Below are 20,186 nucleotides of genomic sequence, written 5' to 3' on the forward strand. Positions count from 1 at the left end.
TGCTTTATATTAGTTTGTTGCTTCTAATTGTAAATGGTAATCTGGAGATTCAGTTGTTTTGCAAGTTATGAAAGTTGAGCCCCTTTAAAGGCTTAATATGTTGCCCTACTCTCTTTTTGTCTCTTTCTCATAACAATTGCTGTATTTCTCCCCTTTCCTCTTCGCTCTGACCGCCGCCATGGCCGATGAGGAAACGATCCCCATCTCTCAAGAAGCCGGCCATTAATCACTTCCTGAACCTGCCCAACGTGGAAACTCTTGCAGGCTCTGATCATCATCAAACCAAGAAAAACTCCAAGAAAAATGCCAAGAAAGCAGAAATTGGTCTGAACCCACCACCACTGCCTTCACGCATGAGGAATCTTATCCAACACATGGGTGGTTCCGGTATAGTCCTGGTGATACAGAAGGGGTTGTTCGCCACCGACCTTAAAAAGGGCAATAATCGGCTGTCGATTCCGGTCAATTTCAAATCTTATCTGCAAATTTAGGGTTCTACTGATTTATGTATATAATTCAATATAATTGTTTCCACACAGTCAAATGCTTATTATGTAATGAGATTGTGTGTGATCACAGATGTTGTTTCTACAAAAAAATTTTTGTTGTATCAAGTTTAAGTTTTGTTATTCATTTAATGGGATTTGAGTTTGGTGATATTTACCCATTCGCTAAAGAGATTGTGAGTGATCACAGATGGAAGTCTCTGTTCTGAAACTTTCCGTTCTGAAGAACCTCAAAAGAGGCTTGTTTGAATTTTTGTTACCGTTACTCTTCTCAACAGAATTTCAACAAAATGGGCTTGGGCTCTTAGGATTTGTATAGGCCCGTGCCTTGTTCTGTTTGGGCTTTTGCCCCTTCAGCTCCGTATTTCCTTACATATATATAAATACGTTACAGAGTTATATTTTTCCTTACATATATAAACATTACATATATATATTTTTAATGAAAATGCAAATGAGCTTATATTTTGGTTTGTAGGTTCTCTTTTGTTTGCTTTTTGTTTTAATCAAAACACGTGTAGGTTCTCTTTTGTTTGCATTTTGTTTTAATCAAAACAAGACACTTGTTTTGTTATAAAGTAATTTTAATAGTAATCAGAAACATGTTTGGTAAAATGTTGCAAGTTTGAAAAAATGTAATTGTTAGTTTAAAAATATCATTTAAGAGTTTCTCAAATTAAAAAAAAAAAAATTTATTTTTTAGTCAATTGTGTACCTTTCACCGTTCTATCAGATTCCCAAATCTATAGATTATTACTACTCTGCTGCTATATTATTTATGTAATTTGGAGAAAGCAGTTAAAAATTCCCAAATGATTGTAACTCCGGATTTATTTTAGACAATTAAAATAGATTAGAACCCTAATGTCTATGTGTTTTTCTTTTACATTGAATTGATTATTAACCAAAGTTCCATATCTGTCTCACAGTATCCATCAAAAAATAAACAAATAAATAGAAACAAAACAAAAGCAATCATCAGCCACTTTATGGCAGATCTAAAACTGCCTTCTTTTTCAAAACTGTTTATTATTCAAATATGCTTGTGACATGCTAATGCTGACTGAACCAACATCAGCCACTTCCTTCACAATGGAGTGCTTGATCCCATGCAACGTTCCTTTCCTATGCATACAAAATTTATCCGGTTTCAAAGTTTCTTCCCCTATGCACCTCTTCCAACATTCTTATTTTCGGTATCATTTTGTTTGGTGGAAGCGACGTTCCACGCGCTAGTTTCTCCAGTTTTCGAGCTCCCAGCTATAATTTTTTCATCTGGATTTCCCAAAGCAGCTTCTTCATCAAAATGCTTGCTTTGCTCTTCTTTTTCATTGGTGACCTCACTACGATTTCGATCCCCTTCTTTATCACCCCTGAAGTAAGACAAGAAGCATAGGTTGCCAAATATTAGTCTGCTGTCAGCAATAAGGTTTTAAATTTTGATAACATAACAACCTGAAAATAAGACATGATCACCCAATAATGGAGAAGATAATAGTAGTCTTTTTTTTTTATCTTTTTGTTCTCATGCTGAACTGAAATTTTATTGTCTACAAAGCTGGCTAATAAGCTCCAATGGGTCGTTTTCCAAAACATACATTTCTCTAGCAAGGAAACTCTGCCCAACTCTAATGACAATGTGATGGAAGATTCCTATATATGGCAAACCTCTCTGAATTTTTTCCAAATATCCGTCAACCTTCAGGCGACCAGTTTAAGAAAAAACAAGATACTTCACAAGATGATTTATGAATTTTTTTACTCTTTTTAATTCAAAAGTTTTACATTTCAAAACTTATTACAATGTTATATGACCCACATAACAAGAACATCGACTCTTCTACAGAATAAGATGGAAAGGATTTCCGAACTTGTGAGCAATATGAACTTTGTACCCGTTAGGCAAAATAAGCTAATCTGGGATTGTCAAAGTGATATCTTGTCAAGGGTATGAATGAATCGAGCCAAGTATTGGACTATTCAAGAGTGCTTGGAAATAGTGGAATGTAAATCTGATATTGCCTATAAACCAAGCTCAACCAATCAAAGTTTCGTTCAAGCATGTTTGCCCATACTCAAGTTTTTTCATGGTCTGCAAAAATCTTAAAATGGTACCACCTACAAGATGCAAGAAATCCTCTTATGTTCATAAGCCTGATCGAGAAGAGGCCAAGTCCTTGAGCATTTTCATTCAAAAGCCAACCTTGAGCTTGGCTTGTAAAGATTTTAACAAGGTCGAACAAGCTGAATAATTTGCCAGAGCTTGAGTGGCTCTCTAATACATAGTTTATTTCAAGTCCAACCTACAATCCAAGAAAAATACTCCCCCCCAAAAGAATAATAACAATAACAATAACAACAATAGTGAAGTATAAAAATTTTCTTACCCTGAATAAATAACGAGTCCAATAGCAACAGCAGCAAAGGCTATAAAGTGCATCCAAGCAACCTGGGGAGAAATTCAGCACCCTTGAGTTTAGAGTTGACTCAAATATTGAATAAAAATGCAGGTAAAGCTTTAACGTTCTTATAAACCTTCTCATGATATGCGAATCAAAATAGCCCACATATCTGAAGTCAACAACGAACAAGTTTAGCATTGTAGACCCACTGATCTGCGTGGAAAAGATAGTTATGTCAGTAGAAAAAGACAGTTATGTCAGTAGAAAAAGACCTATAGGATAACAAAGATGTTAGCATGAATTCGCAGAGAGTACATTTTTATTCTAACTAATATCCCATTGGCGAAGGTTTAAAATTGTCTGGAACCATTGGTCATTAACAAAATGGAATTAATTTATATATAACTTCAATAGCTCCCCCCACCCTCCTCTCCCACTTGTCAGTAGCTAATACGTAAATCCACCATCCAACAAGCAGGAAGTACTTAAATCACTAAAGGTCACATTTCCTAGACTGTTTACTGTGAATTTTTCATCACTCTTTTGATTCTGAAGAGTCCTATATATACTTCCTCATGTACGCATCTCCATCACGGTCTATTTAAAATTCTAAAAGATCCTTCTCGTAAGAACCAAACAGTAAGTGCAACTATGATTTCTATAATGAAAGTTTGAATCAAATTCACATTAAATTTTTGCAAAGAAGTTTCAAATGGTATAAAAACAAAAGAAACAGCATATGCCTTAGTTTGGCTTAACATCATAAATCCCTTGTGGGGCACTTCAAGGCTCCCATCAAAACAAGGCAACATAAGTAAAACACCTTAAGCCTTTAAAACTTGGGTGGCAATCTCATTAGGCTTACCCCTTATGAGCCAGGACATAGTCAAAGTTGCACTTTGTGCACCTCAACTCATGAGGCATGCATCTCTTGTGTCTAAATTTTTAACTTTTTTGGTTCTTTTTAATGATTAACCATCTCTCTATGTGATACGTGACCAACCATTTCTCTTTTGTCACTTAATTGGAACATACATCTTTATATACATACGAGCAAGTTAACTATATACCTCGGACCTCACGGGGTCTTATCAATATTTGGAGGGGACAAAGGGTGGGGGCTCGAGTTCGCGAATTCTGGATGGTGACTCCCCTCTGCATTTGGTGGTGTCTATGGAAAGAACGCAATAGAAGATCCTTTGTTGGGGAGGAGCTACCCATTGGGGCACTTTAAGTATTCTATTATTTGTTCTTTTTTTAGTTGGGGCATGGGGAGAGATTGTTCTTCCGTTGAGGAGTTTTTGGACTTTTTGGGGTCTTTGCATCCTTAGGCTTTCTTTTTTTAGCTCTTGGTTCTTGTTTAGCTCTTGGGATGCGTTCCCCTTTTGAACGCTTTCTAATACAATTTTACTTATCAAAAAAATATATACATACGAGCAAGTTATAATGTTTATATTGTTATTTCCAAAATTTCGTGATTGGATTATTATTTTTCTATTTTTATGTACAACCTTGATATATTAAATTTTACTATATACTTAGCTTAAATTTGCTAATATGCCCCAGTAAGAGAAGTTCATATATTACTATTTATTTTGTATTTTACCTTTTTATTCTTTTATAATAATTCCACGTATACTATCCAGTATATGTCCCACCTATATGGGATATGGAAGTAGAAAATTAGAGACAAGCCTAATCTTTGTTATTATATTGCGCAAAGTGGCTGCACTGAGACTTGAACCTGTTATCACATTAATTCTAGTTTTTACAGTTGCACCAACCAATAACCCCTCAAGACATTTTACCTGAAGTGCAAAATAAACTGTACAACTTACCTTTACGCCTCAACTTCAATGGTGTAACACAATTGGCCACAAACTTTCACGTTAACCACTTGGCTCTTTATTATGGTCTTAATATATTTATAAACATTTTTATTTAGAATTCAAAGTCATACTGTCAAAGTGTTAAGGCTCAGTGTCTTAAAGATTACAAGTTTCCTAACAGAAAGAAAAACGCCTCACTCTTGTTTCTTTTTTTCCCAATTTTCTCAACATGCAATACGAATCCATTTTTTATTTTTATTTTTATTTGTAAACTTAAGTAGTTACCATGCCATTTTAAAGAATGTGCTCAAAAAAATTTCCATTAAAATTGCGAAAGTAGATTATGAAAATGCCATGTATTAGTCACCAAGATTATGACAATGCCATATATCGTTTACCAATTGCATCTCTTCACTAGTCTGGATTTATGTGTTGACTTTTGTGTGCATGTGTGTGTGAGAGAGAGGGAGAGACGGAGAGAGATTAACAAGAGACTAACAGCCCCAGCTGACCAGTGGATAGATTTGAGCTCATTGCGCTTCAGTATGCTTCTACAGTCATTGTTAACGAAACAGATTGACCACAAAAAGGCATAGGAAAAAGATTCATTATCAAAAAGAGAGCATATCAAAAATATTGTTTGTTTCTCAACAACATAAAAAATAAATAAATAAATAAAGAAGATGGTACCATATCAAAAAAAATTGGGCCTGTATGGATGCCTCTTGAATTTGAATAGCCCCATTCACTTCTTGGAAGTCATTTTAATATTGAAATTTATCATCTAGAATGGAGGCATTAGAGAAGATGGTATCATATCAAAAAATTTGTTTAAAATCTTGAACTCAAGTCATTTCAAAGAAACCAAAAACTCACCACATTGAAAGAAACACAATGGAACTCTAATTTCTTTAAATGTCTCCATTCAAAATGATGCACTTCTACAATGAAAGGCTATAAAAATTGTGAATAAGGTCATTCAAGTTCAAGGAACGTCCAAGCAAGCCCTGAATATTTCCATTAAATCAATTTAAAGGCAACAGATCAACCCAAGTTGAATCTAATCACAGAAGTTCAATATACTGCAAGAAAAATTAGTTTGCTGTTTAGCTGTGAAATCAAGGATACATTTGGCAAGCACTGACAATGGCACAAAAAAGGCCCAACATTACCATGAGCTGTACCCTATCAGCACTTTTCACAAAAAACACCTGCACATAACCGAGTATTAGGGTAAGGCGCAAAAATCTAAATACACCACTGTTACCAAAAATAAAAAAGTAGATAAAGGGGAATTTAAACCTACTTCATGTGGACAGCATTGGACCCATTTCTGTTTCAATAGAACTGCTATTAACTCAGTACAATTGGAATAATTTATGAGTTCGCAAAAAGAAGGAAAAAAAATAGAAAAATAAAAATGAGAAACAGAAATATATATATATATATATATATATATATATATATATATATTCGGCAAAAAAAGACTTTGGCTCCTTCACCGATTATCTGGCGTCTTTTCTATTAGGCAACCACCACTCATTTGCGGCATCATCCATCATCTTCTTCAATATGATTTTTCTTACATATTTCTAGTATCAGTTAACTCTCTATAAAAGAAGTCTTCCTAGATCTTTCTAGAAACAGGTATCTCTCTCTCTCTTTGTTGTTGTCGCCTCTTTCTTTTCTTCCATTACACGACTTCTACATTACCCCACCCCGTGCACATTGCTTACATAAAATCAGTTGCACAGCTCTAATCCCTGACTTGTGCATTGACTAATTTTTTCCATATTAGCTATGATTCTTAATCTAATTTCAGTGACTAGTAGGTTGGATAAAAGCACAGTTGATTGTTCAACAACCCCATCTGTATAAATTCTCATTTCACAGGTCTGCTATAAGTGAGTGAAGAAAAGGGGCTTACATAAGTTATGTCTATAGGAGGGGCGATATGCTAAAAAGTGGGGCAGATAGAACCAGAAAAAAATTGATAACATGATGGTTGGGACTGCAAAAAAAGGCATCAGATGGCTACCAATGAGGAAGTGAAAGGATTTCAGCCAAGAAATGATCTGTATTCCCCTTTCATTTTCTATGAAAGTGAACCACCACAAGTTTTGCAAACTAATTTACTAAAATGTCTTTAGTTCTAATGAGTTAGTCAGGACTTCTAACAGAAAATAAAATTCCATTCTCATAACTGAAAGAATGAAATTTAATAACAAAATCTAGAACAAAAGATCTAGGGCGAAGTTTACGAAATTATATAAAAAAATATGAATACACGAATAAACAGTAATTATAAAAATATAGGCAATTCATAAAGGAATAAGGTCTTCAAAACTTCAGATAGAAAATGCTACCAAGCAAAAGCAACCAGAAGAATACCAAAAATATATCGACTTTCCTAGCATTCGAAATTAATTCTATCAATCGGTATTTCATTTGCTTGCTGGACGGGTTTTTTATTAAGCACGCATGAATTACAAGTGGATAACATGATACAGCTGCACAAACATCTTTTATTAAAGCTAAGAAAAAAGATCACTAAGTGGGAGAAAGAGATGACAAAAGAGAAGGAAGCAAAAATGAAATAATCAAGAGAAACGATCACAGCAAGAAAAAAATATAGAGAAAAGGAAAGGAAAAGGACAATAGTCCCAAAAAGCAAGCAACAGGAACATTTACTAAAAAAGAGAGAGTAACAGAAGCATTTTGAGGCCATTTTAAGGGGTTTGTAACTTCAAATCAACCATATTATACAAGGAGGGAAGAAAAAAAAATTTACAACGGTCTATGGCGATAAACATAGGTCTCTATCTAGTCTTTACCCTGCTAGCATGCTGTGTAAGAGGGACCAGCACTGAGTAACCGAAATAAAAATAAAGTAAAAATATTATAATAATCATAGGAAGCTGTCCATTGATATGTATATGAGAAAAACTATTAGACCTTAACCCAAGTCTCTGATTATAGTTGCACAAGGTCCGTGATCTAAACCTAGAGTGGGGTGCATAGGTCTTAACACTTAGTAAAATAAAACACTGCCAATTTGTGAATTATGAGCACATCTTAAGCAAATAAGTCCTGCCCTCATTCGTATCCTGAACGGGGGCAGGGGGGAGTCCTTTACATAGAAGGAAGAATGAGAGTACCCACCGCAACCACAGGCTGAAGCAATATCAATCAATACATTGTTAGTTATGCAAGTGATAAGAATAAATCAGTGAAATAAACCAATCACACTCAGAACACCAGATTTTATATAGAAAACCCAAACAGGAAAAACCACAGGACCCAGCCAGGCAGATAAAGCATCCACTATGTAGAAAAGATATTATAAACTAAGTAACCAGATTCGAAGACCAAGAATCCCTTAGTCCCTCCCAACTCAAACTTATGCAAGACAAATCCCAGATCCTTCAGTTGCTGATCTGTTGACAGACTTTGCCTGTCACAAACTCTGCTTCTCCATGAATTATCTATCTCCTTGCTAGTATCGTCTAACTATGTGTGTAGGCTTTTTTGTTGAAATCCTTTGAGAGAAGCAACTAAATCTTCAATAACTCAGTGATCCACTCACCACGCTAGATGTATGATGATGGATGCAAAGACACAAAAGCCTGGTAATCAAAAGATTACTAAAGAGCACAAGCCATATGGATGAAAAACTTTGATGCAAAAGTGTGCCATGGAACTTGTGCTAGCTATATTCTCCACTTTTTTAAAACAATGCGTGACTTTTTATAGAGAATAGGGTCAGAGAAAATAGGGTTTTAGAGTGGTTGAATTTGAAAAGGAAACTCAGAATTTGAACTGCTCGATCAATCGAGTCAATTATCAATTGATCGACAAAAGGCCAGTATCCTTCGATGGATCCCTCGATATCCTAATTAGTTTTGGATTCTGATTTTATTCTATTTTTCAAAAACACTTTCAATGCATATTGAATAAGTTGCCCTTGGACTAGGAAACACAACTAACTTAACTAATTAGACACTGTAAAATAAACAAATGGCAGAACTTTGATCGCAAATGTGCCATCCTAACTCCTATGTCCTAATAGCATAAACAGCAAATATACCTTTCCTACATAAATTAACCCATGAAATGTCTTCAAACCAGATATGCATGCATACTAATGATAAATGATGATATTAAATTACCTCACTGACATTACTGACAGCATAAGCGTAGACCCAGCAATCACAAGCAAATCACCTTTAAAAGGATTGCTCCCACCTAAAGCCAAAATAATATTATGAAACATCAACGAAAATTATTTTAGTACGTAGATACACAAACAATGATATCTTTTGGAATCAAAAGTTCTACTGCAAGCTACATATCAAATTGAATAAAACATTACTTTTTCCAACCTTATATCGAATAATTGTCTCAGACCTACATCCTAGTTATGCAGATATGAAGATGAGCAACTCATAAAAATTAGAGTGCTAGATTTGTGTGCCTGCTGTGCTATATTCATGTACAAATGTGGCCAATTAGTGCTCTATTCAAGTCAGAATCTGGCCTACTAGGACTCTTCACTCTTGTGACTTATTTGACACTCAATTTCTCTCCACCTCTGGCAATACGGACTACAATCTGTCATGGGAGAATCTAGACGGGGTTACTTAACACGCATAGCTTGTGTCAAGAGTCTACTAAAAGATAAATTTCCACTCCATCACTGGAACTTTAACAAAAGAATCTATAATAAGAGTAGATTCGAGTGACGATGAAGTTTGAAGTCAAGACTTTGCCTGCTTTGATACCAAGTTGAAGTTAAATCTTGTGTTTGTAGAAATAGAGAGGAAGAGGAAGAAAAGAGAGAAGAGAATTTTGTGAAGGATGAGAGTGAATTAGAGTTTTCCCATACCTCTCACCTATTTATATAGTGGGAAGATAAAAAATATAATAGTACCCTTAATGAATAAAAGAAATAACAAACAAACATTAAAAGAATAACAAGCATCAATGGGGAAAACAAAGATATCAAACGACCAGCAAAAAGAGATGAACTTGAATAAAAAAATTCACATAATTATGTGAACATTAAGTCAATAGCCATATGAATCCTATAATATCAATCTGTTGAAGTACAGAAACTAGCACATATTGTTTGCGACATTATCTGTATAGGAATCTTTACCAAAGATACAACCAGATAAACGTATCAAGTAAACCACACAAAAAATAACTAATATTAGGGTCATTGGAATCAAATAACTACAATTTTGAAGTCCAGGAACTACAAGATCAGATAATGGAAGTTTCTTGACCATCCAAAAAGAAAAAAGTATATTACAAGTAAATCATCTACCTTGAGCAGATAAGGAGCAGGATATAGTTAGAATCAACCAGGTAAAAGAGTATTTTCTTACTTGATCGGTCTTTTGCATGGACATTAGAAAAAACCACCACGACAAGACCAGCTACACAGAGTGTTACGCCTGTAAATTTTCTGTATCAGTATTTCGTCTTCAAGAAAAGCCAGGTAAGAACTATGACAGATGGGATTGACCAGCAATCCAGTAGCATGGCACTTGTAAGGGATGTCACATGTGTACTGATATGCCATCACCACTGCACATCAAACAAGGATAAGATCAATTTCTAGAATACTTAACCTTCTCAAATAGAAAAAGAATTGTTTCTTGACTGCAACCTCAAAAATTTCAAATGGTACTTTTTGGAACAAAAAAAAATCGGAATGATAAGGGAGTAAACTTTGGTTTTCCTAAGGGAAATGGAAAATTTTCCGTATACATATTCATCATTTGTTCATAGTTGATTCAGTGAATCAATTTTTCAAATTGATAATCCTCAATGAATTATTACTTTTTGGTCTAAGAGTGTTACTCATTACCCATTTTTAAGTTATAAGTAGCGTCTCTTTTTGTAAGTAAATAACATCAGTTTGAACCAGCATTGTAATAATTGAGTTCATCCAACAATAATATATTCATTGAATCATCAAAAATGGTGTTCAAATTGATAACTTCCCCATGGGCATTGGATCACATAACCTGTGTGCTTTCCATATGGATCAAAGAAAAGTCCGTGGCCTAATAGCCCAACCAAGCTGGCCCAAGTCCGCCAGGCTCTGTCCCAGCCAGAAAATGCCGCACGCAATTTCAGTCCAATAATGACCTGATTATAGGGCCTGAGAACAATTGCACTATTTGAACCTAAAGAGGGTTTAACTTGGGACAAGCTTTTTTTTTTTTTTTTTGAAAGGCAACTTGGGACAAGCTTGTTTTACAATTAAATGATTTACCACTGAACCACAAACAAATTTTGTTTCATATTCTTCTATCTATATATACTTCTATCTATATATATATAAGTGAAAAAGTCATGTTTACTTATTAAAAAAACTGCATCACCATGTAGGTCCCTCTTCTAAAGGGGAAGATTAAAGATGGACATGACATTTGTCAATAAACTGATACTCAAATCCGAATCCTTACGTTGTTAAGTTTTGAGATTTTACGCTTGCACCAAGCAATGAACCCTGTAAAATTGCATCTATTTATATACATGCATTATGTACATACATAGACATATATGCATATTTATCTACATGCATAGAGATATATACATACATTACGTGAACTCTTTAATGTTACATAAGGTACCCATGTCGACAGAAACTTACACAGGTATAGGCATGGGATTTATGTTCGATGCACAAACTAAAATCAGACATATCAAACCTCTATATGTGATAGTAGAAGAAGAAACAAACTCAAATTTGATAAAAAGGAAGAGTTTCCTACTTTTCACACACACACACACATATACATAGAGAGAGAGAGAGATGGAAAACCTTCTTCACCACTTCCATTCATTAATTGGAATTAATTATACGTTAAACAATAATTAATATATATATATATATATATATATATATATATTCATAACAGATTTGTATTTCAATGTGCAAGATATGCCTAGGTACCCATGCCCAACTTTTTGGGTAGCGCTGCATACTCCCACCCTTACAAGCCAATGACCTAAAATTTAGACACAATTCAAAACAAATCCCTATATCATAAGACAAGTAGACAACAGTGAGATTTGGAGTTTAAAGAGATCCAAAACCTATACACACTCCCGCACCAAGTAAACTTTTTTTTTTTTTTTATTAGTAAAATTAATTGTATGAAAAAGCACTCAAAAGGGGAATGAATCCCAATTGAAATACACAAGGCCAAAAAGAGCCTCTAAACCTTCAACGAAGCCAAAAAATCAACAGTCTCCTCTAAAGATCTATAATTTCTCCTTGAATCCCAACAAAAAAGAGTGGAAAGAATAGAGAATTTAAGCATAGAAATAGGTATCTCATTTCCTTCGAAATATCTCCTATTCCTCTCGAGCCAAATATACCACCACACACATAGAGGCATAGCCCTCCAAGCATCCTGAATAAGAGCCCCCGTTGTACAACCTCTTCAAGCCTCAATCAACCCTTTAGAGGATCTAGGCATAACCTAGTGAATCCCAAACAAACCAAGCATCAAATCCCAACATTCCCTGGCCATGGCGCAATGTAAAAGAAGATGATCCACTGTCTCCTCATCACAAAGGCACATGTAACAACGATTGACCACCACCTGAATTCTCCTCCTCAAATTATCTTGGGTTAAAATCTTTCCCAAGTAAACATGACATGCCCAAGTCCATATAAATAGAACAAGGAGCACTCTTTGGCCTTAATATAGATATAGAGAAGTATATATATCATTATAAGATGTTACCATCTTGTTTGAAAAATATAAACATAATCGGATATGCAAGCAACTACAAGAAAGTTTACTTTTTTCCATTGAATTCATATATAAACTTTCTAGTTCTAGATTGCATTCAAGCTAGTAATTTATAAAGTTTTAAGGTTTGAATATCCTCAAAAGAGGGATAGAATAATAAATTGCAAGTTGAACAGGAAAACTGCACAATGCTTACTTGCAATCAGGGCCTTTTCTGAAGTTGCACTCTTGCAATTTATTCCCACCATATTTATTTAGTTCAGATAAACTTATAGTGGAATCAGCAGAAATTTGTTTCCAAAGGTACACTTAACAGCATTAGGTGGCACATATGATGTGGCATCCAGAGGTTACAATAACTTTTACATGTTAGAAACTTAAAGAAAAAGTTCACAGCGTTCTTTCAGAAGGGGAATGATCCAGTGAGAATAGTAGCCTTCTCAATGATGAAAGACTTGTATAGAGCAGAAAGCGCAGGGATTACAATGTCATGCTGGAATTTAAGAAGTTACAGTAAACCAAAAATCACAATAGAAAACAGCATGTAAGAATCTAAGGTAATTGAAAATAACCAGATATGGACTCAAAGGTAGTCGAAGATCTATCATCTATAGGACTGGAAGTATACCAAATTGGTTATTTAGACTATAAAATTTGAATTCTCATTGCATTACATAAATGACAACTCAGAGATAATCTAAGACTCTGATGCAGGACAAGGGAGAAGCCTTAAATAGTTAAGAACTAAAGAGTTCAGAGGCTGAAAGTCCAAAGAACTAGGGCTGAAATTTGGAGGTTCGATAGTAGAAATGTAGAAAAACAAAGGAGAAGTGGCTGGAAATTCAAATAAACAGATTGGTAGAGAAAAAGAATTGAAAACAAGAAAAAACCTATTGGAATCACTCCAACAGGGCCTAGGTATACCAACGGGCCAGTGGCCTAACGGTATCAAACTCTTACTTCCCAAAGGGAGGTCAAAGGTTCAAGTCTCAAAAGAGACGTGTGTATGAGTACCAACTAGGAAAAAACAAGGCCTATGCATCACACCTAGAGAAGGCATCACACCTAGAGAAGGCCTCACACCCTCAAAATTTGTGAATCACTCACAAAGAAACCTCAAGGATATTTTTATTCATTCATTGACTTAGTAATCAAAATTACAGTGTAGAATGCTATGTAATTCTCTCAATCCAGTGTAGCACTTCAAAGCTCTTGGGATAGGTTGAATCTATGATGCTTGAGGGAATCCTGCTAGAATAAGTAGTAGTTAAAGCAGACTGCTATGTAAGTCTTTCAATCCAATGCAGCACTTAAAAGCTCTTGGGATAGTGTAAAATCAGTGATGCTTGAGGAAATCAAGAGGGGACACATAGCTTCTGCTACCTCTCAGTTTTAACTTTTCTGCACTTTTTAAGACGTCAAAAAAGGCAGACAATATCTTAATTTCTATTCAACCCTTGAAAATCCCACTAACAAGCCCAACTCCTTCCCCGTTTTGCTCCTTCAACCCAAGCACCTTAGAACTCCAACCAAGCCCCTATTTATGGTTCACAGATACAGTTCACAATTCTATAACATCCCCAAAAATTTTGTCTCCTTAAACCATTATGAAACCCTCAAACTCCATAATTTGATCAACGTTTATGGTCATACCTACATATAAATTGATTAATTTGACCATACACTTCATATTTAAAGCAGTCTCAGATTAATTTTTGCATCAGAGCTCATGGTGAAGTGTTTTAACACACTTGCCCCACATCAAAGTTTCACATATGGATGATTCATTGTCAAATGGAGATGAGACAATATGAGTACAATTAGTAGACAATGGGGAAGCTTATAAAGTAGGGACAAGTATAAAATCAGACATACTTTTGGTACTTGAAATATATTTCAAGGAGACTCTTGAAAAGGCTTCAAACTCCCCAACTCCAGATATTCCATTGATATGTCATCTCACTAGACACATCCATAATTTTAATTTTGTTTTAATATATGGTGGGAAGCATTTTCCTCTAAGAGTAAAAGGTAGCCCATTCCATCCAGCGCATGCTCATGCTAATGCTAGGAAAGATGTAAAAAGGTTGGATGGAAGAGACACCTCTCTCTCTCTCTCTCATAAACACAAGCACACAACACTCAGATTGGACCAAAACAGGAAATTTTTACCAATGATGTTTCCAGATTAGTTGGACTCAGAGGCTTGTAATGCTCTCATGAATCCCAACATGAGTATAAAGCATCAGCCCACTTTCACACACTGCCATGTTGGAGCTGGTTTGCTACTCTATCTAGTGTCTCTAATTCTCTTATATGTTTATCAATTAATCAACCTCAAAAACTATCATTGCCTACAGTCATCATGAGAGTATATGACTTGGTCATTCTTTTGCTCCATGAAACTTTCAAGTAGCACAACTCGGCAACTAGAATGACAGCATTGCTTAATGGACCAACAATAACATCAATTTAATCACAAAAAGGCTACACATGAGAGTACAGAGAACTAACCTTCAGATCTTTCCTTCGGTATATCATGATGCCTCCATTTACTAACGCCAATTGCACATAATTTAGAAAAGACTGTGAAGTTGGTGCATTAATTCCTACAGCACACAAAAATATATATAGGATCAAATTAAAATAGACTGCCAAACACCCAAATGGCAGAAAAATTAAGGAAATTTGGATTGAGAGTCTTAGATATCAGAAACATATGTTAATAATTTACCATACTCCGTCATAATAAAAGCAACCCAAAAATGAAAAGCCAACAATTGAATGTCATTGCAAGATGGGAGGAAATTTTAATTTTTTTTAGTATAATGAGAATTTTTAGTTCATTCTCAATAATAATTACCAAGTTAAAAATAATAATAATAATAGAAGAATTCCAAAGAAGAAAAACCAACAATTGAATGTCATTCAAATATGGGGGAAAAGGGGGAGCTTTTAAATTTGTAGTAGTATGATGAGAATAACCAGTTCATTCTCAATAATAATTAATGCATAACTAGGTTAAAATGTTAATGCATTGTTTGTTAGTTGTTGTGTGTGTGTGTGTGTGTGTTTTTTTTTTTTTAAGCAAGCTGAATTTAAAAATAAACAAACCCAATTTCTAATGCAGTGGTTCTCAATTGCAGATTGAATAAGTCACATAATAACATGTAATAGGAGAAAAAAAAAAAAAAAAATTACACATGATTAAAGAGAAAGACCTTTTCTGGCGAGTTCAGAAGATGAAAAGCCTGTTGAGGTGAGTAGAAGAGAAAGTAACTGCCCCAAACCAAGACTGACAAACGTCCTCTTGGTCCACAATTCCTTAAAATTCATCATAATTTCAGTCTCTCTCTAAAATTTGAACAAAACCAATTAATACCCAAATCAAAGAATAACAGCAAACAATAAGAAACCCAATCACAGAACACCCATTATTGTCCAAGTCCTCAATCTTCCACAAATCGTATCAGAGTCATAAAAACTGAAGACCCACTAAAGATTTATGTAAAAGGGTATACACAAATAAAAGTGATGATTATACTTTGAATGAAAGTGGCAACGAAAAGGAGAGGAGAGTTTAATCTGACACCCTCTAGTGAAAATCAATGGCTATGAGGAGTTCCCAGATTCTCTAGGGTTGTGTGTGCATTCTCAATCCGTTGAAATTGGAGAATGAATGACATAAACTATATTATTTGTAGCTTTTGTTTCAGCTGTTGGGTAGTCAGATGACAGCAACAATTATAAGCGTACAAATATTTTCTGTGTGCATGGTATAGTGTGTGTGTTATTTTATTAGGTTTACAAGGGGAGATAACCAAAAGAAGGATCGCAGCATTCTTCTTTCCAGCGTTGGACTCGCAACTATAAGGAGAGTGAGGTGGACGAAAATGACCAATAAAATATTAAGTTATCATATTATTTTATGTTATTATTATTTTCTTGATTTGTGTAATTACTTACAACTCACGTATCATTAATATTTATTTATTTTTTAGAAATTTTGTAAGAATCGAATTCAAATAAATAAAAAAATAATAATAATAAGAATCGAATTCAGAATGTCCACTTGTAATAAAAGATATAGACTCGTTAGTAAAAAAAATCTATTTTTTGATTTGTGATATGAATGTATTTTTTCTTATTCCAAATTTTCAAGTACCTTTATGAATAAAAGAAGTGGATTAACTCTGTGATTTTAAAAATTATAACATAAAAGAAATACTTGCTAAAAAAGGAAATAATAAATTCATTAAAAATAGAAAATGAATACATAATAACTCATTTGCTTCTCTTTCTTTTCTTTCTTTTTTTTTTTTTTTTTTTCAATTCCCAAATTCAAATGTGGTGTGATTATTTTGCTTAGCAGATATTGGCAATTTGACACTGATAAAGTTTTAGACCTACTTTTTAGTGAGAAAAATAGAGGGGAAAGAATAGGAAAACAAAGGAATTAAAGACAGCCTCGTTAGGGGACCATTTTTATGGACCATCATTAAAGTGGTTTGACTATTGGGTTTCGAAAAGTTGGAATTTAGGTGGGTAAGGTTTTGGTGAAAAAAATAAAAATTTGAAAATTGTATTTAGTTCAATTTTTTTTAATTTGTTTTATGAAAACACAAATAAAAATGTCTAAAATGTCTATAATTTTTAGAGAACTGTTTTTTGTAATTCTAAAAAAATATTTTTTTATTTTAAAATTTTTGAGAATTGTTTTTAAAATTACAAATCAAAGAGGCCATTTATTTTTATTTAATAAATTCGCAAACCACAAATATCTAGGAATTTTTTTTTTTAACAGGAAAAACTCAAGATGGCAAAATTTTCTAATCTCCTTAGAAAATATATATATATATAAAAAAAAAAAAAAAAAAGAAAAATCCATGGAGTCAACTCATGCACCAATTGCTACATCCAAATTTATCACTAACAAGTAACAGTTGGTCCCACTTAACAAAAATTTCAACATTCCCATAAAATAATGGCTGACATCTAGTAATTAAAGCATACCACAATCCAGTGTGGATGGCACTACAGATTCAGCTAAGTACACCAAATGATATTATGTTAACCACAAGCAAATCCCTCTCCTAGATGACATGGTGTGTTGCTATTGGTCCAGCCTACATCAGCAGGTGGTGCCTTTCACACAGTACAACCACTCACTTTGTTTAGTATATATTCGGACTTGTGTACGGTTTCTGTCAGCCGCATAACGTGGCTTAACCCTTTTGACCTTTTGATTTGTTGCGTTTTGGCCCTTTTATCTTTAACAAAAGCATTGGTTTTGGCCTTGATTGATTAATTAATTCTGTAGTTTGAAAGATTCCCATGCGAGTTTTGACTCTTCACAGAAAATAAAGATTCAATGGATGAGACCCTCAATGTGTAAGGTCCACACGGGTAAAATTGGAATTATACATCTAAATGCGTGAGTTTCGATAAATTATTTATACTCGGGAATCCAAACCAAAACTTAATGGTAAGTGATACACTCAGAGTTCAAATTTTTTTTAACTAAGTCAATCTCTTCAGTTTGGGCTTTCAGGCTTGCCCTTGGTTTCATTCATAAAAAAAATAAAAAATAAAAATATATATATAGTTTTGTTAAAACAAAATTTAAATCAAAAGGTAATGCATCTCAATTTTTGGTAAGAATAATGAGAGATATTTGAAATTATCTCGACAATAAGAAGTGAAACAAGCAAAGTTATATGAAATGAAGGACTAGATTTTATATATATATATATTTTTAACTTTTTTTGTTTCTCAAAATAAAGTTTAAATTGAGAATTTTTTTTGTTTTTTCAAATCAAATGAGTTGAATACATTCATATTTCATACCTATAGTTATAAGTAAGAAAATTCTTAGGAAAAAAGTTTTAGAAATGACCTTAAAATAATTCGAACTCTCGACCAAGCGACATGTGCTCACATCTAATATGTACCCTATATAGGAGTTTAGGGTACATGGTCTTCATGTGGACTTTAATCCTTGGGATCGAAGCATATTATTATATATATCAAACTATTCTGACATGGAACTAGTGCTTGGTTTGGTTCAAGCACACTAGTGCTAGGAATGCAGCACCGTTTAGTCCACGAAGCCTATCACACGTTACCGTTTTTAATCAGGGCAACAACATTGCCAAAGTGAAAACTTAGGACATGTTTGGTAAGGGTTTTGTTTTTTTATTTTTATTAATTCAAAGCAAAATAAATATTTTATTGTAAAGTATTTTGATTAGTAATTAAAAACACATTTCGTAATTAAAAATTTTGAAAGCAAAAACATATTTAGTAAACAAGGTGAGATAAGAGGTTTTCAAAAAAAATATACTGTTCATTGCTATGAGTTATTACACTAAGGAAACATGTAAAAACATTAAATTGGTGTTTTGACTTTTGGTCAATTCATGAAACGTTTTAGCAGTCTACAAACTAAAACATTTTTTTACCAAATACAATTTTTGCACTGTTTACTATTATAGTATCCGACAAAAAGAAAAGCATAAAAAATAAAACATGTACCAACGGCAAAAGCTCTTTTTTTTTTTTTTTGAATGATAAAGCTAGGGGTGGCAACTTGTGTTTGTGGGTCGTGTCGATATAAGGGTATTATATTAAATTGGTAAATCCAAATCCAACCCATTTAATAATCGTGTCATGAATCTTAAACACTATCCCAACTCGTTTATTAGACAGGTAAATGTTTTAACCTGTTTATCAAAACGAGAGATATAATATTTAATCAAATACTAAATAATAGAAAAAATTGTTATAATTAACCCAAATATTCAAAATAAAAAGAAAAATTATAAGCCATAGACAAGATTTATGTTGAAATGACTTAACTATCTATAACAATTGAGTTTAAACATGTAACATATTACATAAGTCATATTCACGATTATAACATGTTGAGTTAAATGGGTCATAAACGGGTTACACAGGTTTAACTCTTTAACCTTAATCCAACACGGTTAAGTAAACAGGTTAATCGTGTCGACTCTTTTATGAACAAAACCCGTTTATGCCAAACCCAAACCCAGACCCTTTTAATTTATGTCGTGTTCGTGTTGTAATTTGTTACCCCTAGGTAAAGCAAAAACACCCTTTTACTCATACACAAACCCGAATTCCTTCTTTGCTTTTTTCAAGATGGAAAGGTTATACCACTAGGTGAATTGTTTGTTTTGGCGAATTCAGGAATTGTCAATGGGGTGGGCTAATACTAGTAATAATTTTTTTTTTTTTTTGATTAATATTGCTATAGTAATAGAATATATTTTTTTGGGGTAAATTGCACTGACACTCCTTGATGTTTGGGTCAATGCCACTCAGTAGACAGTCAATGCACTAGTTTACATTGACACCTTTTGAGGTTTCAAATGTCTTAATTGCCCATGATTTTTTTATTTAATTTTATTCAACAAATATCATAATGTTGGTCCCATTTTACAAAATTACAACATTCCCATAAAATAATTAGTGACATGTAGGCTCCGTTTATTTTGAAGTAAAATATTATTTTTTTAAAATATTTTTCTTTTTCAAATAAAATATTATTTTATTTTTATTTTATCGGTGTTTGATAAAGGTTTACGTCGAGTCTATCTGAATGGAATTGTAAAATAACTTGTTGAAAATTGATAGATATAAAATATT

At 33.6% G+C, this 20,186-nt stretch overlaps 2 pseudogenes; one reads left to right on the plus strand and one right to left on the minus strand.

Annotated features, from left to right (window-relative positions):
* The window catches only part of LOC132302323 (uncharacterized), a 99,941-nt pseudogene that overhangs the window by 5,002 nt on the left and 74,753 nt on the right, over window positions 1–20,186 (plus strand).
* On the minus strand, window positions 1,672–15,926 carry LOC132304574 (uncharacterized; annotated as a pseudogene).

The sequence above is a fragment of the Cornus florida genome, unplaced genomic scaffold, assembly GCF_030987335.1.
Source record: "Cornus florida cultivar Cherokee Brave unplaced genomic scaffold, ASM3098733v1 CherokeeBrave_3.0.0_Hap2_Chr04, whole genome shotgun sequence".
NCBI classification, from domain to species: Eukaryota; Viridiplantae; Streptophyta; class Magnoliopsida; order Cornales; family Cornaceae; genus Cornus; species Cornus florida.